This window comes from Gopherus evgoodei, chromosome 2 (assembly GCF_007399415.2).
Source record: "Gopherus evgoodei ecotype Sinaloan lineage chromosome 2, rGopEvg1_v1.p, whole genome shotgun sequence".
NCBI lineage: Eukaryota > Metazoa > Chordata > Testudines > Testudinidae > Gopherus > Gopherus evgoodei.
Window position 1 is genome coordinate 208,700,909 of NC_044323.1, and position 26,977 is coordinate 208,727,885.

General features: G+C 43.4%; 1 protein-coding gene across 25 annotated transcripts in view; it reads left to right on the forward strand.

The window, feature by feature from the left end:
* Positions 1 to 26,977, forward strand: part of EPB41L3 (erythrocyte membrane protein band 4.1 like 3) — a 201,369-nt gene that overhangs the window by 48,584 nt on the left and 125,808 nt on the right. For 4 of the 25 annotated variants that reach the window (XM_030552814.1, XM_030552807.1, XM_030552819.1 and 1 more), the window contains exon 1: positions 19,540 to 21,352. The exons of 2 other annotated variants lie outside the window; for them this stretch is intronic. The gene's annotated coding sequence lies outside the window, so the exon portion shown is untranslated. Of the gene's footprint in view, positions 1 to 19,518; positions 21,353 to 21,599; positions 22,284 to 22,383; positions 22,473 to 22,560; positions 22,666 to 26,977 lie in introns of those variants that run through there. 19 more of the 25 variants (XM_030552802.1, XM_030552805.1, XM_030552817.1 and 16 more) reach the window with 14 other exon arrangements.

The window sequence follows — 26,977 nt, forward strand, 5'->3', positions numbered from 1 at the left end:
AGTTGAGATAACTAATTAAAACATATATAAACAAATGATCCAATACAACTTGACATAGAGAGAAGCATTTATCCGCTACCTTTTCAAAAGTGTGTGTGTACATGAGAGAGAGAGAGAGAGAGAGAGAGAGAGAGAGATACTAGGGCTAGAGAGGATAAGATTTTACTTGGTGGCTGTGGTGATGTGTTTCTACATGATGAATACAATAGTCCCCTGACTGTAGAATGAAATGAATAGACTGTAATGATGGCTTCTAGGCATTCTAAACATCAAAATTCTTGCCCTAGAGGACAACTTTACACTTTTTTTCAATCTTTTTTTTAATTCTAACATCAAAATAAGATGCGGTGGTGTCAACGATAATTCAGTGGACACTTGTTTCCATTTAGCACTGAAAATAAATACTTTCAAGCTGAAATTTAATAAAATGTGTCACGCAGAGACGCGTATTCATGATATATTCGCCTGTGCAAGTGTTACAGGAATAATAATTTATTAATGGTCTGAATTATGGTATTCACTACAGTGCAGACACAAGATTGGTTCTAGCTGCACAGATATTCTGTTAGCTATGAAGCACATTGAAAATTAATTGTGTGCAACTGTGCACCTACTCTGGGGATTTACACGTGCAAATAGTATGTTAGCAACCTAACGGGGCTTTACTTGCACACGTCTCACTAGGCACATGCAGTACCTGCATGTATTAAGCACATAATTTCATTGGTCTGCATGCAGTAACTGTGTGTGTAGTTTTAATATACTGAACAGCTTTAAGACTTAATTCTAAAACTGCATATTACATATAACATGATAGTATGTCATGAAGTTCATTCCAAATTTATTTTAATATTCATAATCATTACTTCACAGTATGATCATTTCTATTTGTATGCTCTTTTCATTTATTTGAAAAAATAAAGATGGTGGTTGTTTGTTTAAAAACTGTTCAGCGACCAATGTTAGTATAGCTAAAAGATGGTCTAGTGAACAGAATGGAAGTAGGGGATAAAAGCATAAATACTAGTGAAGTTTATTTCATGGTATGTTGTGTGTTTTTACATATACACAAATGTGCAGTTGTTAAAATGCTTCCATTTTTGGAATTTGTATGTGGTGTTCATACTCCTGCTACATGTAGACTTGCTGGGTTAAATACTGACCTGATTTGTATCCGGTGAAATCCTGGACCTATTGACGTCTCTGATGAAACTCCTCTTAACTTAAATGAGGCCAGGATTTCACCCACTGAGTTTTCAAGATTTGACTTGTTCCATTGTGGGAGGAAGGGTCTTATTTGCTTATGTAAAGTTATTGAGTGTCAAATATTAGACATCACTTTGATTGCTGACATGAGTTAGATTATCCAGAATTCCTATTACCTTCATTAGACTTTGATTAGGCTCTTCTTGAGCAAGAAACAGAGAAACAAGATCTTCAAAAAAAGGAATAAAATTTCTCTGCTGTTCAGAAATGTGGATTTCGTTGTTTTTTTTTCTTGTGAATTGTTTCAAGATAAAAAATATCTTGATTAGTGCTAGCAATCAAAATACATTAAATATTTGATACAATAGTTTTAAATAAGCAAAGCAAGATACTTACCTGCAAGGAGGCTGAAGGTGCCAGAGGCTAGGAGAAGCACATTGTGCAACAGCAGCTTCCCCTATTGTGCAAGCACCAGGGGCAGGGGGCTCAACTCTCAGCCTGCCCACTCCACCCCTTCTCCCAAGCTCCCAGCCTTAACCCGCCTCTTCTCCCCCCTGCTCCGCCTCCTCCCCCTTTACTCCGCATGCCACATCCTCGCTCCTCCCCCCTCCCTCTCCTTCCTCCTGAATGCTGCAAACCAGCTGATTGCCGCGGGCAAGGGCGGGGAGCAGGGGGAAGGTGCGGATCTGCAGGGTCCGCTGGCGGGTGAGAGGCACTTGCAGGGGAGGGGGCATAGGGGAGCCGATGGGGGGCTGCCAGCTGTGGACAAAGCAGGCAGCTAAACAACGTTATAGTGGAGCATTGCACAACTTTAAATGAGCATGTTCTGTAATAGAGCAGGGACGTAAGGTCCAAACAATATTAAGCGAGAGGACATTAAGTAGGGGGTTACTGTATATGACTAAATAATTCACTTGCTGTGATCCAATTTAAAGCCCACTTTTGGGGATACCAGTTTCAACAGCAGTCTGGTTTCCATGAGGCACTAGTATCTGTTCCAGTACTACAAGATATTATCTTCAAATTCTTTTTCAACATCCTATTGAGATGAACAGACCTTTTTGTAATCCCTTTTATCTTTAACTGTTACTTAATAACCCCTTGTAATAGCTTCTGAGAATTGGAACCAACAGCTATAAACAAGAAACTAATAGGAGTTTATATAAAAATTGTTCATCACCCTTTCACTTCAACTTAAAATTGTCTTGCTGATTTAGTATTCAGAGAGAGAGAGAGCATAAAAATGAAGGACTGCTGGCTACAGCAGAGCATGGTGGAAAGAAGCAGCTATGCAAGCAAGCAGTTTTCCTCCAAACAATTTTTCCAATGTATATTCCACTCTGAAGCAGGAATTGATAATTGCCAAATTTAACAGGTATTTCACTATATTAATAGTCTCGTTCTCGATAATAGGCTGGGCAGAATTAGATTTTTTAATAATTTCAATATATTTCACTATTTTAAGCATTTTTATTGATTTAAATTTTCCCAGGTGCTGGAAATTATGGGCTTGGGGGAGAAGAGTCAGACAATTATTTAATGAAAGATTTTGAGACAAAGTTAAAGCTTTAAATGTTAACACACAAACTGTCAACATCACATGCCAAAATATACAAAGTTTACTTCCTGAGTACTTACTAAAGTTAAGGATATTTTTTTTTCTTTCTTTGCTCATCTGTAAAATTTAATAAAATTGATGGAAATATTTTTCCAATTTAGAGTGTACAGTGAAACTGGTCATTTACCAATAAAAATCTTTCCAAGCCCATCTATAAGTTACATAAGTAAGTTGGAGAGAATATTTTATCCCACTCAAATGGCATATTTTTGTTTAAATTCTAAAATTTATTTTCCAGACTGCGCCATTGCTATTCTTACATGATACTAGTAATACAATTTTTTAGTGGTGAACTGAAAGACCAATTTTTGAGATTTTGCTTTAGGATATATAAGGACTGCCTTCCAACTTGCCTTTTCCTTCTGGATGACTTTAGCAATCTTTGAAGGAGGACCTGGAATGTGACCTCGCAGCTGGATGTGGAAACCTGATCTGGAGCTCTTGCTAGCGTAAGATTCCACATCCCCTCTCCATTCAGTTGGAGCTACAGTTCAGGTTTCATCATGCATCGGTACTGTCACATTCCAGGTCCTTCAAAGTTTTACCAGGATCTTCCAGGAAAAGAGATGATTGGTCCTGGTTGTGACGTTGCACTCTGTGATTTTATGAAAGTATGCTGATGAATGTGAATATAATGTAACTAGAATATGCTTCATGCAAAAGATCTCTTGTAAGGTATCATTACAAAGCTTATAATCTACCATTCTGTACCATTCTTATATCTGAAACTAGAAATATGAAATATAACTCTGAGGGCCTATTGTAATTATGCAAAGTGTGGGCCATTAATGGTGGTTTGGAATCTTGATGGCTCCCATCATCCAGGACAATTGATTGTGGATGGCTCTGTTTGCAGGCAGGCCTCCCATGTGAGTCAGGCTGAAAGGAATGAAGGCTTGGGGTCTTACAGTGACATGTGATCATGTCACCTGACCTAGAATCCATCTTTAACCTGGTGTTTTTCCATTAAGAAGGAGGGGTGGGAACTCAGAGGGACAAAGGATTCCCGCCTTATGCAAATAATATATAAGTGGGTGGAACAGAAAAATGATGGAAGCCATCATGAGAAATCCTCTAGCTGAGCTGAACAAGGGCTGTACCAGGGGAAAGGATTGTGCCCAGACTAGGAAGGTGTCCAGTCTGTGAAAGAAACTTTTTGAAACATCTCTGAGGGTGAGATTTTGTCTGTATTCAGTTTTATTATTGTACTAGGCCTAGATTTGCATGTTTTATTTTATTTTGCTGGGTAATTCACTTTGTTCTATGTGTTACTACTTAGAACCACTTAAATCCTACTTTCTGTATTAAATAAAATAACTTTTACTTATTAATCCAGAGTCTCTATTAATGCCGGGGGGGGGGGGCAAACAGCTGTGCATATCTTTCTATCAGTGTTATAGAGGGTGAACAATTTATGAGTGTACAGATTTATTTGGGTTTAGACCCCGTTGGGAGTTGGGCATCTGAGTGTTTAAGACAGGAACACTTCTTAAGTTGCTTTCAGTTAAGCCTGCAGCTTTGGAGCATGTGGTTCAGACCCTGAGTCTGTGTTGGAGCAAACTGGCATTTCTGGCTCAACAAGACAGGGTGCTGGAGTCCCAAGCTAGCAGGGAAAGCAGGGGCAGAAGTAGTCTTGGCACATCAGTTGGCAGTTTCCCAAGGGGGTTTCTGTGATCCAACCCATCTTACTGGTATTCCTAATACAACACGGGAGGAAACTCCTTGACTCTATCTTTATACATCATAAAAATTGAACAATGGGTGCAAATATCTTACACTAAATATTTAAACATAGTGTTAAGAAAAAAGTTTTCACTCTGCAGTTATTTACTAAGATTCAAGAAGATATAAAAATCATTTTATTAACAGTATTTTTCTGAGGAACAGATATCCGCCTTCACCACAAAAACAAACAAACATGAAGAATAATTTATTCCTTAAACTAAGATTTGCGCAATAGTTATTCAGTTGTACCTGCATTGTTAGATCACCACTGTTAGCCCCCAGGTCTCCTGCTGCCCTCAGTGATCTCTATAGTGGAGATGCTTCATAGCTAAGGTTACTTAAAATTGAATCAGATAGTCACATTGGCTTTTGTTATTTCTCTGTTGGGGAGCATATGAGGGTCTTACTCTGAAAGCTATATTCTTAGTCCTAGCTCATGTCTTGCTCATCTATGTCCCTGTTTCATTTCTGTCACTTAGCATAATTGTTAAAACTATAGATTATCTTCTGCACGGAAAGATACAAAGAAAAAATAAAAGTGAAACTCCTCAAAAAGTGCATTTGGAAACAAAGATTAAATGGTATTTTGCTGCCAGCCAGGTGAAGTGAATGAGTGTATTTTCTAGTAAATGTAGACCAAATGAATTCAGGGGATGGAAATTCTGATAGTCTGACTTGCAGCATTGAGCTCTGTCACAAAAAATAAGTTTGATTTCTGCAGTTCATATTTTCTCTTAGCAGGATATAAAAAGTTTGAAATAAAAAGCATCTTTCACAGCGTTTACCACAGGTTTCAGAGTAGCAGCCGTGTTAGTCTGTATCCGCAAAAAGAACAGGAGTACTTGTGGCACCTTAGGCCTGGTCTACACGTTTAAACCGATTTTAGCAGCGTTAAACCGATTTAACGCTGCACCCATCCACACAATGACGCCCTTTATATCGATATAAAGGGGTCTTTAAACCAGTTTCTGTACTCCTCCCCAACAAGAGGAGTAGCACTGACATCGGTATTACCATATCGGATTAGGGTTAGCGTGGCCGCAAATTGACGGTATTGGCCTCCGGGCCGTATTACACAATGCACCATTGTGACTGCTCTGGACAGCAATCTGAACTTGGATGCACTGGCCAGATAAACAGGAAAAGCCCCGCGAACTTTTGAATTTCATTTCCTGTTTGCCCAGCGTGGAGCTCTGATCAGCACGGATGGCGATGCAGTCCCAAATCCAAAAAGAGCTCCAGCATGGGCCGTACGGGAGATACTGGATCTGATCACTGTATGGGGAGACAAATCTGTTCTATCAGAGTTCCGTTACAGAAGACAAAATGCCAAAGGATTTGAAAAAATCTCCAGGCTATGATAGACAGAGGCCACAGCACAGTGTTGTGTGACAAGCATAATGGAAAATCAAAGAATCAAATGGATGCTCATGGAGGGAGGGAGGGGGAACTGAGGACTCCAGCTATCCCACAGTCCCCGCAGTCTCCGAAAAGCATTTGCATTCTTGGCTGAGCTCCCAATGCCTGTAGGGTCAAACTCATTGTCCAGGGTGTTTCAGGGTATATGTCATCAATTTACCCTCCCTCCCCTCCCCCCCGTGAAAGAAAAGGGAAAAAAATCATTTCTTGACTTTTTTATATGTCACCCTATGTCTACTGCATGCTGCTGATAAACACAGTGCTGCGGCAATGAATAGCAGCATCCTCTTCCCTCCCCTCCCCGGTGGCAGATGGTACAATATGACTGCTATCCATCATCGTCATCAGCCTGTGAGTGCTCCTGGCTGTCCTCAGGGAAGGTCGGCCGGGGGCGCCTGGGTAAAAATAGGAATGACTCCTGGTCATTCCCGGTAGATGGTACAGAACGACTGGTAACCGTCCTCATCATAGCAACTGGGGGCTGAGCTCCATCAGCCCCCCCCCCCTTTCATGTGTAAAGAAAAGATTCTGTACTGCCTGGACTATCATAGCAGCCGGATGCTGGGCTTCTCTACCCCCCCCCCACCGTTTAATGTCCTGCCTAGACTATCATAGCAGCTGGAGGCTGCCTCCCCCTCATTTTATCTCACTAAAAAGTCAGTGTTTCTTATTCCTGCATTCTTTATTACTTCATCACACAAATGGGGGACACTGCCACGGTAGCCCAGAAAGGTTGGGGGAGAAGGGAATCAACGGGTGGGGTTGTTGCAGGGGCACCCCCCGTGAATGGCATACAGCTCATCATTTCTGTGGGATCTGACATGGAGCGGCTGTGCTCTCTGGTTCTCTGATACACTGGTTCTCTAGTACACTTGCCTCATATTCTAGGCAGGACTGACTCTATTTTTAGATAAACCATAAAGGAGGGATTGACTCGGGGAGTCATTCCCATTTTTGTCTTTGCGCCCCCGGCCGTCCTCAGCTAAGGAGCACCCATGACAGCAGCAGATGGTACAGAATGACTGATAACCGTCATCTCATCGCCAATTTACAATGGCACAGCAGCCGGTACAGAACGACTGGTAACCATCTCTGCTACCTTGCAATGGCAAATGAATGCTGCTGTGTAGCACTGCAGTACTGCCTCTGTCAGCGGCATCCAGTACACATACGGTGACAGTGACAAAAGGCAAAAAGGGCTCCATGGTTGCCATGCTAGGACATCTGCCAGGGCAATCCACGGAAAAAGGGCGTGAAATGATTGTCTGCCGTTGCTTTCCCGGAGGAAGGAATGAGTGACGACATTTACCCAGAATCACCCGCGACACTGTTTTTGCACCATCATGCATTGGGATCTCAACCCAGAATTCCAATGGGCGGGGGAGACTGCGGGAACTATGGGATAGCTACGGGATAGCTTCCCACAGTGCAGCGCTCTGGAAATCAACATTAGCCTCGGTACATGGACGCACACCACCGAATTAATGTGCTTAGTGTGGCCGCGTGCACTCGACTTTATACAATCTGTTTTACAAAACCGGTTTATGTAAAATCGGAATAATTCCGTAGAGTAGACATATCCTTAGTGACTGACAAATTTTTTTCAGCATAAGCATAAGTTGAAAACTTCAAAAAGAGACTGCTGAACTCAAATTAATATGCAAATTAGATACAATCAACTTAGGTTTAAACAGAGACTGGGAATGGTTGTGTCATTACACTAATTGAATCTATTTCCCTATGTTCAGTTCTCTTCACACCTTCTATGGGTCATCTCAATTGTCACTTGAAAAGTTTTTTTTTCTCCTGCTGATGATAGCTCATCTCAGGCCATGGCTACACTTACAGTTCTGCAGCGCTGGTAGTTACAGCTGTGTTCGTACAGCTGTGTAAGGCCAGCGCTGCAGTGTGGCCACACTGACAGCTACCAGCGCTGCAGTGTGGCCACATTTGCAGCACTTGCAGCGCTGTTGGGAGTGGTGCATTGTGGGCAGCTATCCCACAGAGCACCTCGTTCCATTTTGGCGCTGTGGCTTGTGGGAAGGGGACGGAAGGGTGCGGGTCTTTCCGCTTCCTGTTCCAACGCCCCGTGGTGCTTTGCTACACATTCCAAGCAGTTTGGCGGCATTGTGAGTCTGCAGCGCAATTTCTGTTACAAATGGAGCCCGAGCTGCTGAGGACCTTGCTGATGAATGTTGCCAGCACATCACGCATGGCAGTGGAGCTATTCCTTCAGCTGCAAAGTGACAGTGAGGAGTCAAACGATGATATTGAATCGCCTCACTGTGAAGACAGTAAATTGCTTGTGGCAGTAACAGACGTGCTCAGCACCGTGGAATGGCGCCTTTGGGCTCGGGAAATGAGCACTGAGTGATGGGATCACATCGTCCTGCAAGCCTGGGATGACGAGCAGTGGCTGCAGAACTTTTGGACGAGAAAAGCCACTTTCATGGGACTGTGTGCTGAGCTCACCCCTACCCTGCGGCGCAGGGACACGAGATTGAGAGCTGCCCTGCCAGTGGAGAAGCGGGTGGCTATTGCAATCTGGAAGCTGGCAATTCCAGACAGCTACCGATCGGTGGCGAACCAGTTTGGAGTGGGAAAGTCCACCTTTGGAATAGTGCTGATGCAAGTTTGCACAGCCATTAATCACACTCTGCTAAGAAGAACTGTGACTCTGGGGAACGTGCAGAACATTGTGGATGGCTTTGCACAAATGGGTTTCCCTAACTGTGGAGGGGCAATAGATGGGACGCATATTCCTATTCTGGCACCACCCCACCTGGCATCAGAGTACATTAATCGCAAGGGGTATTTCTCCGTGGTTCTCTAAGTGCTTGTGGATCACCGTGGGCATTTCACTGACATTTACTCAGGATGGCCTGGAAAGGTGCATGATGCACGCATCTTTCGGAACAGTGCCCTGTTCAGGAAGCTGATGGCCGGGACTTTTTTCCCAGACCGCAAGATCACAGTAGGGGACGTCGAAATGCCCACTGTGATCCTTGGAGACCCCGCTTACCCCTTAATGCCATGGCTCATGAAACCGTATACAGGGAAGCTTGACAGGAGCAAGGACCGGTTCAACTACAGGCTGAGCCGGTGCAGAATGACTGTGGAGTGTGCTTTTGGCCGTTTGAAAGCCCGCTGGTGTTGTCTTTATGGGAAGCTAGATTTGGGGGAAAGCAGCATCTCCGCTGTTTTATCCGCGTGCTGTACACTCCATAATATTTGTGAAGGGAAGGGTGAAAGATTCAGTGAGGAATGGACCTCCGAGGTTCGACGCCTAGAGGCTGAATTTGCACAGCCAGAGAGCAGGACTACTAGAGAGGCCCAGCAAGGGCTTCAAGGATTAGGGATGCCTTAAGGGAGCAATTTGATACTGAGAGCCAACAGTAATGTTTGGTGCCTTTGCTGTGCTCGTTTTTCCCTTGGGGTACAGTATTTACCACTTTCTGCAATAATAAAAACTATTGCAAAAGCCATGAAATCCTTTATTCAAAATACAGTACATAAAAGGGCAGGGGGGTAGAGTGGTGGACTGTACATTTAGAGGTTTGAATATGTCCTGTTTGGATTGCTGTTCAATGTCTGCTGCACTTCAGGATTAATATGCTGCAGTGTCATGGGGGTGGAGTGCACAGGGTAAGGATTGTAGTTATCAGGGCTGGTAGGTGATCGTACAGGTGTTGGGAGCAGCTGGGGGTAGTAAGAAACAGGCTGCTGGAGAAGTGTGTTTCGTGCAAATACTGGGGAGCAAGAAAGAGAGCTTTGGGAGGGGTGTAGGTTACCACGGTACAGATCTGCTTGCATGGCTACAAGAGACTCGAAAGAGTCAGTTTGGTGAGCCAGGAGGCTTATCAACTGCTTCGAGGTTTTTCTGGTAGCCAATTCCTTTCTCCTGCTTTCTGTTTGCCTCCATTCATGCATTTTCTCTCTCCATTCCTGCGTCCTCCTACTTTCTCTGGCGTACTGATTCATAACTGCTTTGATCAATTCTTCGTTTGATTTTCGCAGATTTTTCCTCAAGTTCTGCAAGCGACGGGCAGGCGGTGATCTGGCTGCATTATTCAAGGTCACTTAAAAAAACATAGATAGAAACATGTAATACACAGAGACTACATTGTTTATTATCACACAGTGAAGGAGTTGGTAGACTTTTTGTAGCATCATTCCCACATACCTAACATAGCACAGAGAGGCCACGGAAGCAAAGGCATGGTGAGCAATGGGGTGAGTGTTTCTGCCCCGACTTCACCTGGGAAGGGGAACTGCCTGATGGCTCACTGGGGTTTCTCTGCACTGGGTAGAGGAGGGAGCTGGGGGCCTGCACAGGGGACAGGAGGGAACAGGAAGCTGCCGACCTGCAAGGGGAGGGCGGACTGCGAAGCTGCCGACCTGCAAGGGAGGGGCGGACCGTGAAGCTGGCGACCTGCAAGGGAGGGGGCGAACCGCGAAGCTGGCGACCTGCAAGGGAGGGGGGGCCAGGAAGCTGGCGCCCTGCACTGAGCAGTATCCCTACATTCTCAACAGGGTTTCCTACTGCCAGATATATCACTGCTGCGTGTTACCTGGGAAGAGAGGGAGGGTCGTCTACAGCAATGTGGATACCGCCCTGGTCCCTATGCAGCTTGCCTGTGTGCAGCAATGGTCCGCCCACCCCTCGCGGCACAGTGGCTCAGACGAGTTAGCCTGACTGGGACAAGGACCACGGTGGCTCTCCCTATAAACTTGCACAAGCACATTACCTATGCTCTGGCTGCAAGTTTTCAAGAGATTACTGAGGCTGATTACAGAGACATGATAGAGCAAATCAATGGACTATTCCACATTTAGGCATGCATGCAGGCAGCCATAACCCAAACCGTCCTCTCCCAAAACATAAAATCTGCTTACCCGGAACACGCTCCTCTGCTTCTTCTTCACCAACAACTTCCCGCTGCTGTGACTGGCTAGCCTCCTCCTGGCTTGAGAAGAGCTCCTGGCTGCATGCCTCCTGGGACTCTTAGGTGTCTCCCTCCACCCCAGTAGCCTCACTCTCCGCTTCCTCTACACCCTCCCCCACTTCTCCCTGCTCTGAACTCTCCATCGTGCTCCTCAGATTGGCAGTGGGGTCACACCCAAGTATGGCATCCTGCTCCTGGTAAAAACGGCAGGTTGTGGGGGCAGCTCCTGAGCGGCGATTTCCCTCACGGGCTTTGCAATAGGCACTGCGCAGCTCCTTTATTTTTACCCTGCACTGCAACGCGTCCCGTTCATGGCCCCTTAGCAGCAAGGACTTTGATATCTGCCCATAGGTATCATAATTTCTCCGGCTGGAGCGCAGCTGTGATTGCACAGCTTCCTCACCCCAAACACTGATGAGGTCCTGCAGCTCGGAACTGTTCCATGCTGGGGCTCGTTTGGTGCGTGGAGGCATGGTCGCTGATTGATTGATTGATTGCACTCCACACCTGGCTGAGCAAACAGGAAGGGGATTTTTAAAATTCCCGGGGCATTTAAAGGGGGGGTCAGCTGAGCCCAGGGCAGTGGAGTGTGAAACGATTACCAGAGTGGCTGAAAAGGTATGCTGGGATACCTCCTTATACCCCGGAGGCCAATAAAAGCGCTGGTGGTGTCCACACTTGCTGACCAGCGCTGCATCACCAGTGCTGGAATAGCTACACCCGAGGCAGACCAGGTGTACAGCCAGTGCTGCAACCAGGAAGTTGCAGCGCTGGCTGTACTTTGTAAGTGTGGCCACTTCCTGAGTTGCAGCGCTGTAACCCCCTCACCAGCGCTGCAACTCTCCAGTGTAGCCAAGCCCTCAATTGATTAGACACTTCCTGTTGGTATGGCTGCTTCCATCTTTTCATGTTCTCTCTATGTATAAATATCTCCTGTGTGTGTTCCATTCTATGCATCCGATGAAGTGAGCTGTAGCCCACGAAAGCTTATGCTGAAATAAATTTTAGTCTCTAAGGTGCCACAAGTATCCCTAGTGTTTACCAGTTTTTCTTTTCTGTATTTGCACTTTAAGAGTTAATTAAACAGTTGTGAATTCTCATTTCTTTTGTTAGATACACTGACATTCTTTTGACACTTTGCTACAAGAGACTGCAGCAATTTTTGTTTCCTCCAAGTAACTTTATGGGTCAAGCTGCCTGACAGCAAGAGAATCTGATAAGTGCAATCACTCGATAAATGCTCAGTCTGAGGAGACAATGGTCTTATCTGTCCTGCTGATGAAACCATTTGGGGGAATTTGGTTACAGCACTGGTTGTAATGCAAAACACTGTTAAAAACAAGATTCCATTTTGAAATATACACAGGATCTAACTCTGATTTTTAAGAATATGTAAAAGTTTTGAAAATAATGAACTTCTGGCACTACTGTAATTAGAAGTAGCTCCACAGAAGTCAGTGGAATCATACCTGTGCGCAAAAAAGCTCAAATAAGAGGAACATCTGTTTCCATCTGTCTTCCTCCAAACTCAATACTCTGTTCATAAGCTTTTTTCAGAAGTTAATGCTTTTTAATTACATGTATGTGACCCCAATCTAGAAAGGCACTTAAGCATATGTTTAAACTTTAAGCGTATGTAATCCCGTTGACTAAATTACACATGTGCTTAAGCAGCTTGCTGCATCAAGGCCTGTGTCCGCAGTATTGTGACACGGGGTGGAAAGGCAATAAGTACTACCGTCCCTTTAAATTTCCAGTGGTATAGCTAGAAAGATAGAATGCACATTGCAAGTTATTGGTGTTTAGATTCTGATTTCAACTTAAGGCACTTCAAGCATGGAAAGTTGTTTTCTTTATAGTCATTGGAATCTTGTTAATTTTATTTCCCTGTTAAAAAGGGACATAAAGTGCAGACAGTGTTTGAGATTTAGGACACCTGTTGCAAATGTTAGGAGAGCATATTCTTGAAAGGCCGTCTGCAGTTCAAGTTTGCCTAATGCTTCCTAGCATTAGGCAGCTTGTGACTTTTTTGACAGATAAGGCACAAATCACAAAATAGCTATTTCCATCTCCGCCCGCTGTGTAATTTAAAAGTGTACTTTGTTTATAGTGAAGCAGCAGCAGGTGGGCCTGGGAACTGCAGGGGCATGAAGGGGCATACAAATGTTTAGCATATCTGGCACGTAAATACCTCGCAAAGCTGACTACAAAAGCGCCATGCTAATGCCTGTTCTCACTTTCAGGTGACGTTGTAAATAAGAAGCTGGCAGCATTACCGCCCGTAAATGTAACACACTTGTTTGTCTTAGTGATTGGCTGAACAAGAAGTAGGACTGAGTGGACTTATTTGCTCTAAAGTTTTGTATGAGTGCAGATCTGTAACAAAAAAAATCTACATTTATAAGTTGCACTTTCATGATAGAGATTGCCCTAAAGTGCTTGTATGAGGTGAATTGAAAAACTATTTCTTTATATTATTTTTATTACAAATATTTGCACTGTAAAAATCAAACAGAAGTGAGCACTGTACACTTTGTATTGTGTTGTAATTGAAATCAATATAAATGAAAATGTAGAAAAACATCCAAAATATTTAATAAATTTCAATTGGTATTCTATTGTTTAACAATGTGATTAAAAGTGCAATTAATTGCAAATAATTTTTAAATCATGATTTAGTTTTTTTTAAGTTAATCCCATGAGTTAACTGGGATTAATCATCAGCCCTAGTTTTTATTATTTATTTGTATTGCAGTAGCTCCTAGGTGCCTCAGTCATACACCAGGGCCCCATTGTTCTATCCACTGTACAAACAGACTGAAAACACGATCCCTGCCCCAGAGATTCCTAACATACTTCTTGCTGAGAAGACTGTTCCATGGGTGTGCTGCTTTTCCGTATCTCACAATTCTAGGACATTGACATGTATTTTATGAAATGAGATCTAGAGAGTTACACTTGAGCCTGGTCAATGTCTCTGTATTTGTCCTTCCTCACCAAACATGAGGATAGATGGTGAGGGGAAAAGTAAATTATCTAAGCTGAGAAGAATGATGTCAGTGTTTTGCTGCGTTCCACTTGACTCATTTTTATGTTTGAACTGTTGCTTGCATACCACTTGCATTCCTTCCTGTCAGTTAATGTGAATTTGAAAGTGAAACAAACTACAAATTGAATTGAAAGAATAGTATGAATGTAAGAGACAATGCTTCTTGAGAGGGACTAAGATGCTACAAACATAACAAACTAGGGCCCAGTGGAACTGCTATAATAGCCAATGGGAGTCTTTCAGTTGATTTCAGTAGGAGCTGGATTAGATCCTGTGAACCTGATCATGCAAATACTTAAGAATGCAAGTAATGTTGTTGATTTGAGCAGCCCCACTGATGTCCAGGGGACTGTCAATATGAGTAAAATTAGGTGTCTAAGGGCAAGTCTACACGACAGCACTACATTGGTGCAGCTGGTGAAGATGCACCAGGCTGACGGAAGAGCACTCTCCTGTCGGCATAATTACTCCACCTCTGTGAGAGGTGGAAGCTATGTTGGCAGGGAGAGCATCTCCCACCGACGTAGCACTGGTGTGGACAGTGTTTAGGTTGATGTATCTTTTTCACACCACTGAGCAACGTAAGTGACATTGACTTAAGCGGTAGTATAGACCAGCCCTAAGTTTTTACAGGATTTAAACAAAGACTGGGTATATGAGGCCTACTGTAAACTGCTCAGATTGTGTTGATTTAGGGCCAAGCGAAGTCCATTGGAGTGTTACTAGCTGGGCTCACTGGCAGTCTTACCTAGTGTTAGATCACTTGCTTCCCACTTGGCCTGCCTCCAGTGTCTAACTGGTAATTACTACCTCTGTGATGGTCTGCCTTTTGGTGGGTCACAACAAGGCCCTCTGGCCAGATCACCAATTTAGTCCTGCCCCTCTCTGGGGTTATAGTCCCAGGGAAAACGTAGGGTCTTACGCCATCCTGATTGCCTTGATTCTAAAGAGACTAAAGAAGTGAACCAGTAGATAATAATTGCATGTCTAAATAATCTTTTAAAATCCCTCAGTCAGGGTATGAAAATGACAAAGGGCAATGCTGAATTAATTACAGTAAGAGAATGCTTACTCAGCACTTTAAATGTAATAGCTCTGGGGACAGACTTATTGCTTGTTCCCTCAGTAATCTTACAAGGATGGTTTTGGCTCTGGGTGGGAAGGGAAGACCAATTTCAGACAATTTCATGTGTCCCTTGTATAACTCCACTGAAGTCAATAAATGTATGGGAGGGGTAAATTTGACCTGCTGAATCACCAGAACTGACATTTTATCTACTGTATGTCATGGGTATGTACGTATGGCATCCCAGAAAGTGGTCTCTTCAGTTAATAATACACACAGCTTTATTCCCTAGAGGGCATAAGACCTCTTCTGTCAAGATCCAGGGATCAGGGTACAAAAAAGGAAAAATCCCCTTGATAAGATATGTGCTTCTGGTACCCTTAAAGAGAGGGGAAATAAGTCAAAAATAAAAGGAGTACAAAAACAAATTTAATAAATGCAAGATTAACCCTTCTTGGAATTCATCCTCTAATGCTTGGGTGGGCAAACTATTGCCCGGAATTCCACATCCGGCCCTTCAGATGTTTTAATCCAGCCCTCGAGCTCCAGCCAGGGAGTGGGATTAGGGGCTTGCCCTGCTCCACGTGTGCTGTGGCTCTACATGGCTCCTGGAAACAGTGGTTATGTCCCCCCACTGGCTCCTAGCGTAGGGGCAGCCAGGAGGTTCCGCACGCTGCCCCTGCCCCAAACACCACTCCCACAGCTCCCATTGTCTAGGAATTGTGGCCAAGGGGAGCTGCAGGGACAGCGCCTGCGGACCAGGCAGCGCACAGAGGCGCCTTGCCACTCTTATGCCTAAGAGCCGGAGGGGGACATGCCACTGCTTTCAGGAGCTGCTTGAGATAAGCACCTCTGTCCCCCTCCCGTACTCCTGCTCCAACCCTGATACCCCTCCTGCCCTCCAAACCCCTCAGTCCCAGCCCCGAGCACCCTCCTGCACCCCCAACCCCTTATCGTGAGCCCCACCCCAGAGCTTGCACCCCTAGCTGGAGCCCTCCCCACCCCTCATCCCAACCCTCTGCTCCAGCTCGGAGTTCCCTCCAGCACCCTGAACTCCCCATTTCTGGCCTCACCCCACCCTAGAGCCCGCCTTCCCAGATGGAGCCCTCAACCTCTCCCACACCCCAACTCCCAATTTTGTGAACATTCATGGCCCACCATACAGTTTCCATATCCAGATGTTGCCCTTGGGCCAAAAAGTTTGCCCACTCCTGTGTTAGTGCCTCCATTGCTGAGAAAAAGAAAGTTTTATGACTCTAAACTGTTTAAAAGAATAATTAAAACTTTAGGAGATATGAAAACAGGAGCTTCTTATAATCTTGAAAGACTATAAAGCACTTGAAAGAATGAGGTGTTTATCCCTCTTAATGCAGCTTTCAGAGAGTCAATATTCTCTAATGGAACAGCAGCGCAGTAAGGACCTAAGACAAAATATTAGTTCTCTATTAGTAGTAGTGGGCCTTGAAATAGACACAGGTTGTGGCTGGGTTCCATTTCTCAGCATATCCTGATACAATCAATAGTGAACTATACCATTTGGTGTTATATAGCACTGGGAGACAATAACTGTTGAGTTCTATTACCAGTTCTTCCAATGACTCATGGCATATATATCTGTTATGCCAACATGAGCCTTATGAGAAAAGATACAATTTATGGCATAATCTTCATCATAACAGATCTGTTTGTTGTTGTAATTTTGTTTGGCTAACATGGTGTATGTTGTTTTTGCATTCCTTACATTTTGTAGCCATATGTATTGAGGTGAACTTGAGGAGGGAATTTGATATCCAGAGTGCACATCTCACCTTGAACTTTACTGTCTTACAGTATTTATCATAACTATAATATTAGCTTAATAGAGATGTGTAGGTTTTATATTTGCATAGAGAAGGAAGGAAGTATTAGAATGCTCCTTCATATTCCAGAAGTCTTAATTTCGTTCATTGTCGCACAGTGATCATTCTTTATTCTTTGAATTTTATTTCATTGCCATGCAGAAGGCTAAGCTGCATGAGTCATGAGCAGAAGCTTTCTTTTAGAAAACTGAAAATATGGGAATAAAATCAAAGTGAACCTGAAATTGTCAGACTGTCTACACCTGTAATGTCAAAGTGGTATTTAAGATTATTAGTAAGACATTTTCAGTAAAGTACTTTCAGTTTTCCTAAACTAATTGTTTAATGGAAAAATTTACTATTTAAGAAAAAAAGTTAAATAGTCATGTAACTGTATCATGGTAAAGAATTGCAAAAGTATACTTTGTTGTTTGGTTTTGATTGTGATTGTGATTGTTAGTGCTCCATGAAAGAGAGAGAGAGAATGGTACTGGTGAGAGCCATACATAGTACATTTGGGTACTACGTTGCTGATCCTGAAAACCAGCATGTGCATAACTTAACCATTAGTGTGATGACTCACATCATAAAGTTATGCACATGCTTAAATATTTGCAGGTTAAGGGAGGAACTTCTTTGCATAACGCACTTCGAAGCATGGATCTCCTTTTGAGTGGAAATTGCCAATTGTGACTAATTGTACCAAATTGTAGTGGTTATTGGAGACAAACAGATGCTATCATCAAACTATTAAACTAATTTTCATTTACTACTGACACCTACATTTTAAAGACAAAGTGAGTGAGATGATAATATTTTGGACCAACGTCTGTTGATGAGAGAGGCAAGTTTTTGAGCTTACACGGAGCTTCTCTTCAGGTCCAGGTGTAGCTTGAAAGCTTGTCTCTCTCATCAACAGCAGTTGGTCCAGAAAAAGATATTAGCTCACCCACCTTGTGTCTGTCTAATATCTTGGGAACAACATAGCTACAACAGCATTGAATACCTAGATTTGAAGACAGTCTCCGGAGGTGAAAGGAGTGATCTGGGGTCTCTTCCTAGTGCTGTCTAGACCTGGGTCTGATTCTTCTCTCTCATAATTGAACACTGCTGTAACTTCAGTCACTACAATGGATTAAGGCTATGTTTTAGTCACAGGTATTTTTAGTAAAAGTTATGGATGAGTCATGGGTGGTAAACAAAAATTAATGGTCCCATGACCAGTCCATGACTTGTTCTGTATAACCCTGACTAAATCTTGGGCAGTGAGGATGGCCCAGGGGCGCTGCGGGTTCTCTGGGGGAGGAGGCAGACTAAGGGTGCCACTGTGCTCGGGGAGGGGGCTGGTGGAGCTGGCAGGCTCCCTACCTGGTTCGTCATGGCTCCCCCTTAGACGGAGGTTCAGCGAGACAGTTCCACGTACTGCCTCTGCATCGGCTCCGCAGCTCCCATTGGCCAGGAACCATGACCAGTAGGAGCTGTGGAGGTGGTGTCCATGGGCAGAGGCGGCACATGGAGCTGAGGGAGGGGCATGTTGCTGTTCCAGGGAGCCCCCTGAGGTAAGCGCCGTCCAGCCTCCTCCTACACCCAAACCCCTGCTGCTGCTGGGGGCACAGCGGCCCAAGAATGCCCCAGCAGCAGCCTGTGCAGCTGGCTCAGGGCTGCCTGAACTGCTGAGGTGGTCGCTGGGCTAGCTGCACCAGCTGCTGCAGAAGTCATGGAGGTCAATGACCTCAGTGACAAACTTGCAACATTAGTCATGATTTACGACTGGGTGGGAAGGGAGTACTAGAGCCGGGTGAAAACTTTTCAACTGAACAATTTTCTGTTGGAAAATGCTGAGCTGATGGAATTGAAACATTCTGCAGCAATATGGCTATTCCATCAAAACTTTTGAGGAAAGCCAGGGAGGCAGACTGCCTGGCCCCGTTCAGGATGAAATATTTTGCAAAAACTTGAATTTTTTGGATGAAAGGAAATTCTGCTTTCCAGCCAGTTCTGGTGGAGACCTTTTTGTGAGGGCCTTCGGAAAATCACAAAGACCAGTGTTTACAGAAGTGGCACAGTCCTTTGGGGTGGGGAGGTGTTTAGCTTTTGGGTTTGATTTGAGATTTCTTAGGCCTGATCTTCAGAGATAATGAGCATTTGAAGTATCCTTTGTCTTCCACTGGAACTGTGAATGCTTGAAAGCTTTGAACTCAGGCCCAGGATTTTCAAGTTTCACATCCAAAGTCCATGGCCATTTAAGTTCTCTGTTGCTAATATTTCTCATTTCTAAAATGTGGTCATTAATATCACCCTCCCCCAAGTGCTGTAAGGCTACATCAATGTACATAAAGCCCTCCGAGTTCCTCAGGCCTCGTCTACCCTACAGGGGAAATTTGATCTAAGCTATGCAATTTATAGTGTAACTAAAATCGACGTAGCGTAGATCCACTTATCGTGGGGTCCACATTACGCGATGTCGACTGGAGATGCTCTCCTGTCGACTCCCCTTACTCTCCTCAGTCTGGTGGAGTACAGGAGTCTACGGGAGAGGGATCTGCAGTTGATCTAGCGGGTCTTCACTGGATGCACTAAATCAACTGCTGATGCACTGATAGCTGTAGATCCCACAGGAAGTGTGGACAAGCCCTCAGATAGAAGATGCTATTTATCCAGAAGTGTTGGTATAAATCATGATTGAGGCAAATCTATCAGCAGTGTTATCAATGGTTACTCTGAAGTGCTGATGTTCTAGTGGCTTTACTGTGCTTAAAAATAAAGTTACCATGTTTCTGCAGAACAGAAATAACAGCTGCAAAAGGTTAACCCAGTATATCTTATGCATCTTTTAAATGTGTGATACTTCTCAAGTCTCCACCCTCACTTTAGAGACCAAAGATTTGATTCAAACTGATTGTCCTTTTCTCACAATTTTAAAAATCACATCTCATCAATTCTAGTGTATATTTTATCTGTCAAATACTTTCCCCCTGCATTTCACAATGATTTTTCTGAGTTCCTGGTTGAGAACAATATATAACTCTTGCTGTTTAAACTGCCTGTCTTCTTTGAGTTGATGGCACACATTTTCCCTTTGAAGAATCTCTCTGTATTATGCATGTTACTGTATGCCAGATCAGCTGAATGGCAGTTCTGCATCTAGGGTGGGGAGGGAATTCTCTGATTATTCTACATTGGATAGTGTCTGCTGTTCTGTTTAATCAGAGAACCTAGATGGCCATTGCCTGCTGTCAGAACCCTTTTTGTCTTGCAAGTCCCAGAGACACTATTAATTAAAAAAAAAAAATTCTTCCCCTGCCATGATTCAGGTCGGGGAAAGATCCCCAGTTCTGGGCCCCCGTCAGCCCCTCAACTTCCACTGCCTAAATGGAGAATAAACCTAACTACTACTCCTGCACAACCCCCTCACTCTCCAACTGCACACACTCCACACAGATCCCCTACATTCTAGCACAGCAGCACTGCCAGTACTCCGATCTGGCACCTGGATCTTCTTGGATCCAGCTATTTTTGGCCCTACCTGTGCATTCCACTGTCTAAACACAGAACAAATTTAGTTGTTCCCGCTCCCACAAAAAAATCCAGAAATCAGTGCCTCTAAGTGCAGTGCTGCAAAATTCCAAATCTGGATCCTGTCAGATAAAATGTGATCCAGGTTATTCTAGTGTACTAGGAAAATCTGCATATGTACTGAAGTTAGATGGTAAAGCTAGAGGAATGCAGCCTAAAAACTATCCAGATCCAGATGTTAATTTAGAGATTTGGGTAGAACAGTAGAAGCAAAATATAATCTATTGCTACAATTTCTGGTTTATGGTCGAAAGTTGGCAGGCTCCAGAGCCTGGGTCTGAGTTTGTTGTGATCCTGTTGAGCTGCAGTGTAGCAGGGTGGATTCTGAAGGTGCGTAAGGAGCAGCTCCTCCTAGTCTCTTTTTAGACAGTGAACGTTGGGGGCTGGAGGGGGAGGGAAAGGGGGAGAGAGGAGGATCCAGGTGTTGAGACTGCAGGTTGGTCGCTGCCTCGGCGTGCAATGATGCTTAACGCTCTAGGTCTTGTGTTTGTGCGCGGGCGCGCAAATCGGAGCCCCTACACTTGATCTCCCAGCAGCGGTATTTGCACGGAAAGGGGCGGCTTACACTGGGATACATTAGGGCGAGGGGTTCTCCTTGGGGTCGGAGCCTTGAAGCGCCTCTTTCTCCATGTAGACGGGGCGTGGCTTCTGAGCGCCAAAGCCGGCGGATTCCGGCGGGATCCAGCTTTTCCCGTTTTCCGCGGCGAGGGGCTTTTTGAAGGAGCCTGTCTCCACATTCCTGATTTGCTGGGATATTGTGGAGGGCTCCTCCTGGGCTGGGCTGCTGCTGCTGACGCGTGGCCGCGGCTCTGCTGCTGCTGCACGTCCCTCTGACGTGTTGGAACCAGACCTAGACCCAGCGGAGACCCGGGCTCCAGCTCGCTGCTGCTGCTGCGCCGGTTTGCCAAGGTACCTTATCCCGGCACCTCGCTTCGCTTCCCCCCTGGCTGCTAGTCTGGTTGCAGTTTTCTCTTCTGGGGGCGGGCGGGGGATCTGCTCAGGGTCTCCGCTGCCAGGGGCGTTTTTACTCTTATTTTGTTTTTAAATCTCCTTTCGAGGAGCCATTTTAAAGTGATCAACGGCTGGTGGCGCGGGGGGGGGGGGGGGGGACACACGACACTGGGGCGAGATCTGCGTGCCGACCCCTGGGTGTCACTTGCCCCTTCCCTCTGCACCCCTGGAGAGCCGCTCGGATTAAAAAAAGCCATTGACCCGCCTGCCCTCCAGCTGCTGCGATGCAGCTCGCCAGCCAGCCGCTATTCCGGGGCCTGGCTCGGATGGTCCCGTTGCTTTGATGCGGTTGTGTCAGCAGGAGGGGAGGTGTCTTTTTGGGTGCCGGGATCTTCCCGCTGACACGCTGGGAAAAGCCTGGGCTGGGCACCGCGTGCCAGGGGAGAGGGCGCGGGGGGGGGGTGCGGATGAGGGATGTTTACACAAGGCATCGATTTTTTTGTTCCTAGAGAAAACTTCTCTTTTATATAGGACAGCAGCGCCGGTGGGGTGCGTGGATTGGGCTCTCTTGTAATGGCACCTCCGTAAAGCCCCCAAGCTGGGCAGCCCCCAGTAGAGTTGTCCCCATTCACCCCCTTGCGGAGCACAGCAGTGCGCCACCTGCATTGTTTACCTGGCGGGCTGTCAAGGGGGGTTGTTGCGTGCATCGTGTGAAGCCTGATGTGGGGGCGGCGATACTTTTGCGAGTGAGGACGGTTGGGAGTTAGCGGTCCATCTTTTTGTCTTCTTGAAATCGGTTAGGCTCTTCTTCTGCGTCTGCTTGTGGCGGCGGAGTTACTGCTTGTTGTTATCTGCGTACCCCCCTCCAGCCCGTGGCTTCTGCAATGCGGTGGGTGTGGTTACATAGTAAATTGGAGCTCTGGACCTCTGCAGTGGCAGCGCTGTCTCCGCTCCTGTTTTTAACATTTCCAATTCCAAGGTTCCCTCCGGTTTCTCTCGGCTGCACCCTGGGCTGACGTCTTAAGTTGGAGAAGAGAGGTTCTTGCAACCGAAAGGGAAAGTTCAGGGGAAACAGATGGTATTAATCAGATGTGTGGGAGGGAGGGAGAGAAATGAAGAGCCAGACAAGTTTTGCAATCGTATAATTTCAGCACTTGTGTTTTCAGATGTGAATCCTCTTAGCCTTGGGTTGAAGTGTGTACTTTAAAGATGGTGCAGAGATAGATGTGTGCATGAACTTCACTGCAGCTTAGACAGCAAAGATAAACCAAGTGGGCTAGAAAGTTTACAATGCCGTTATACAGTTACAGTATGTAGTTACACGTGTAGTTACAGAATTATTCATATTATTTTGGTTTTATCTGCTTTAACAGGAAACTTGAGGGTATTTTGTGGGATTTAAAAAATAGAAGAGGGAGTGGCTCTGTCAGTCTCCTGGTAATAGATTCTGTATTAAGCTGAGAACTGAGTATGTGGAGAAAGAAGGGAGAGCTGGAAGGGGCATTTTTAATTGTTTTAACTTTGTCAGATATACAATTAACTTGAAAATTTACACTTCCATAATAATTTAAAGTCAGTAAAATCAAACTTTTTTAGTTTCTTTTTTATTTTCCTCGCAGTATTGTTCATTTTATTGAAGTAATAGAATGTACTGAAAGACTAGCATTACTCTGAATACTACTTCTGAATATGGGCCTAAACCTTATTTATACTTGAGGCAAAGATGTAACACACTTGCTAAACTGAACTTTGTGCATCACTTTGAGGTAGGAACAAGCAAAAGTACTTATTTCACTTGACTTATACGTTTTTTAAGGAGAAGAACTGAAGAATCACAGGTCAAAGGTGACTCTCCACAGTAGTCTTATCTCCTATGCAGTGAACCATTTACAGTTAAATTAATCCAGAAATAAAGTAGGCTTTTTCACTCTTAATTTACTGTTAGACTTTGGTTAAGTTAATGTAGTGCATTGTGGCTTGTTTAAAATAAATATGGAAGATAACTTTAAGTACAGTATAAAAAGCAAAGCTAATCTTCCTGTGTCGATTGATTGATTTAAAATCATTGTGTGACAATTTGTTGCATCAGTATTTTTTTTCCTTCATGATGTTGAACCAGTCTCTTTGGTTGGGAAATCTCCACTCTAATATGATGATGAAATTTGCACATAAGGAATAATATAGGGGATGGAAAGAGAGGGATCACCATATTAAAGTGGAGAGCGACTGCAAGTTTATTCTGTATGATTCCATTAGAACAGGAAGGCTCCTTGTGATTCTGTTCTGCTACAGTCCTGTTCACTGCAGTAGTGAATGATTAGTACCAGAGAACATTAGCTTAAAGACACTGTGAAATATTTTTAATATATCATACTTTATTTTTATTTAATATACTAATACAACCAACACTGAATCTCCCTTCACCTAATTCATCCTACAGTGTCATCCCCTTATTAAAGTGTTGTTTAATGATGCAAGTGATGTTTTTCTTCTAAAAGGTTAGCCAATATTATTGGAAACTGGACAGGTACATTATAAGAGCTCATCTGACGTGAGTCTGCCTTTTATTTACTGCTGTGGTCTAAAGGCATTGTCTTTGTCGTAAAGAAGAGAGGGAGCGCGTGCCTAGAAGCAAGGAGAACTGTAGCAATGAAGTCATTGCGCTGCCTTGTGTTATGACATCACTCTGGCTCAAAGAAATGAGGGTGGGGCACTGAAAATCAGACTGTCTGAACCATCTTTGTTATAACTTTGTGTCTACCAAATGAGAGAGACTGATGCAGCCTTGTCTTAGGAACTGCAGCACAGCTGTTTTGTTTTTTTTTCAAAAGAGGGGCAAGTAGAGGTGAATCTAGAGTTTGTGTATATTTACAAATAAAACGAGATGCGGGTTTTCATCTATAGTGGAAACCTGCAAAATACGTATCTTTGCTGAACAAAAAATTTCCTCTAACAGGTATTTGTGTGAGGACTTTGTTGTTTGTTCGAGAGCTTCATTGTTTTATAAATAATAACTATTCACAATCAGTTTGGTATATGAAAATATATTCATTTAACATATATTTATTTATTAGGTATATTATATGTTTTGGTGTATGGAAATGATGTATTCCTTGTGAACATTTATGTAAAATGTCTTCCGTGTATTTTAAATATTTATTTTGATTTAACTAACAGTAAAATAGAACTTGAAATGGAGTGTTCATTCAGTGGGTAATATTTAAACTTGATTCATGTAATTCTCATGTACCAGTAAATGGTGGTATATGACCGGGAGGAACAGTCAAAGAATTTTTAAAGTATGTTACACAAGAACATTTGGTTCCTAAGATACGGTATATCAGCGGTATCAGTTACTACATTGACAACATACTCATAAGTGCTTACTTTTACAACCATGAAGTTTTTTTCCTTTGAACTACAGAATATAGGTCTAATTCTGCAAGTACACGTGACTAACCTTGAGTAGGTCCATTGAAATCAATGTGGCTATTCATTTAAGTACATTTATTTTGAAGGATGTGGTTCTTTAAATGTAGATGATAATGTTGTGGTATATTTTGTTTCAGGATCCTATTTATGACATTTTATACTGGCAAGATATTCCGTCACCGAAAAAGTGTTTGAATTTTCAGTGTGTTCTGTTAGAGCTTTGACCTTCCTTTAATTTAATCAATTGCTGATAAATATGAGTGTAAATGTGATTACTTCCCAGTTGCACTGAGAATTGAGTGATGGGTTCCTGAAAAGAGTATGTTAGTTCTCTAGGTGGATTGTTTTTACTAGGTACGCAAGCTGTAGAAAACACAAAAAAGTCTACAATTATGGCGACTAATACAATAAGAATGCTAAATGAAAATAGATTTAGAAAGTGGTAGTTAATAACTCAGACATTTACTGCAGTAGCAAACTTTTTTGAAGACTTCATAGATATGAGCAGGTTAAAAAAAAATCCTGAAAACTGTCTAACATTGAAAATAAATTAACTTCTAACCTCTTTTTTTTGTTTTTTATTTTTTTTTCCAATTTGTGGTGATGAGGGAAATATTCACTGATTAATTTCTGAAATTAGGTATTTAATATATATTCTTATGTTCACTTGTTGAAAACAAGAGGTTTGGCTATAGTTCTGATTCCACAAGCTTGTAACTAAGAGGAATCGCATCGATTTTTCCATATGATCAGAAGGTCCATATATGGGTCATAAAAGGACATGAACATTTCCTCAAGCAGGGCTTCCATTTCTTACCTTGGTAGTGGACCTAGTACTTCAATTTTCTAGTGAGAGACTCCTAGATGTGTAATAGGAAAGAGGCTGACCTTCCAAAGCTCTTGACATCTGGGAGCAGGAACAGCTTGGGTAGCAGAGAAGAAATAATAGCTAACCTATCACTCTGCCATCAGTAAGAGAAGTCCTGCAAGCTTATTACTCCTGCCCCTGCCATTACTAATGGTTGTCACTATGGGCATTAGTGCAGAGGAACTTCAGGAGGAATGTGCAGAACCCAATGCCTGGAAAAAAACCCAGAAATGGGGTCACAGTATTTAAGACAACTGAGTTAATATGAAGATAATGTGGAATGTCTGCATGCAGATTCAGTGTTTTTCCCCTTACAAATAACTGAATAAATAAACTCAAATAATTAACTTTTTGTCTTTTAACCTAAATTTAAAATTTAATGTTCACATTTTACCTGGTCATTGTTTATTATTCTATGGTACCACCAGAACGAAATCATTATATTTAATTCTTGCTTTCATGAACATTCTATACCTTAGCCTTCTGAATTACTTGTGACTTGCTTTGGGTGCAGTCAGTGAGTTGCAATGTATGAAAGGTGCTACATAAATAAAATGAGGCCTGGTGAGTGTTTCCTATCTGTAGGGTACTTATACGAAATATTTGTTTTCACTTAAAATCCTCGTGGTCTTCCACCACCCTCTCTTGTACAGATTGTCTTTTTGTAAAGCAGAGTGCTTTCAAAATGAACAGTCATTTTTCATTGAGTTCTTAATCCATCAAATTTGAATCCCTTTGCAAGATGAGAAACCATAGTAGTAGTAAGAGAGTATATGGGGGGGAGGGGGAGAGAGAGGAGGGAGGAAGTGGGGGGAGGGAGGGGAAAATTGTCCACCAGATGTCTGATCCCACTGTGAAAAGGTTTTCATTTATAGGGTTAAAAAAGAATGTGGAACCCAAGGGGACTTAGTGTGTGTGTGTGTGGGGGGAAAGGGCTAGAAGAAAATTAAAAGCATATGTGATCCGTACATAAGATTTTAGGGGAAAAGAACAATTGAAATGAATGTGTACTGTTATGAGCATATACAAGTATTTACACACGTGTAATTTGTGTCTGTGTGCAGGCACTGTAACACTGATAAATATAATAGCATCCATAAGTGGCATTAGAGGAGGTCTACAAAACTCTTGAATGGAGTAGAATGAAGTTGAAGTTCCTGGTTAAGCCTGACTTAAAAGCTAGACAGGCTTCCCTAGTACAATATATGTACATTATGAAGTAGATTTGGCTCTTAATACAGCATTTTTTCCTAAAAGAGGTGGTCAGTGGCAACTGGTGCCCA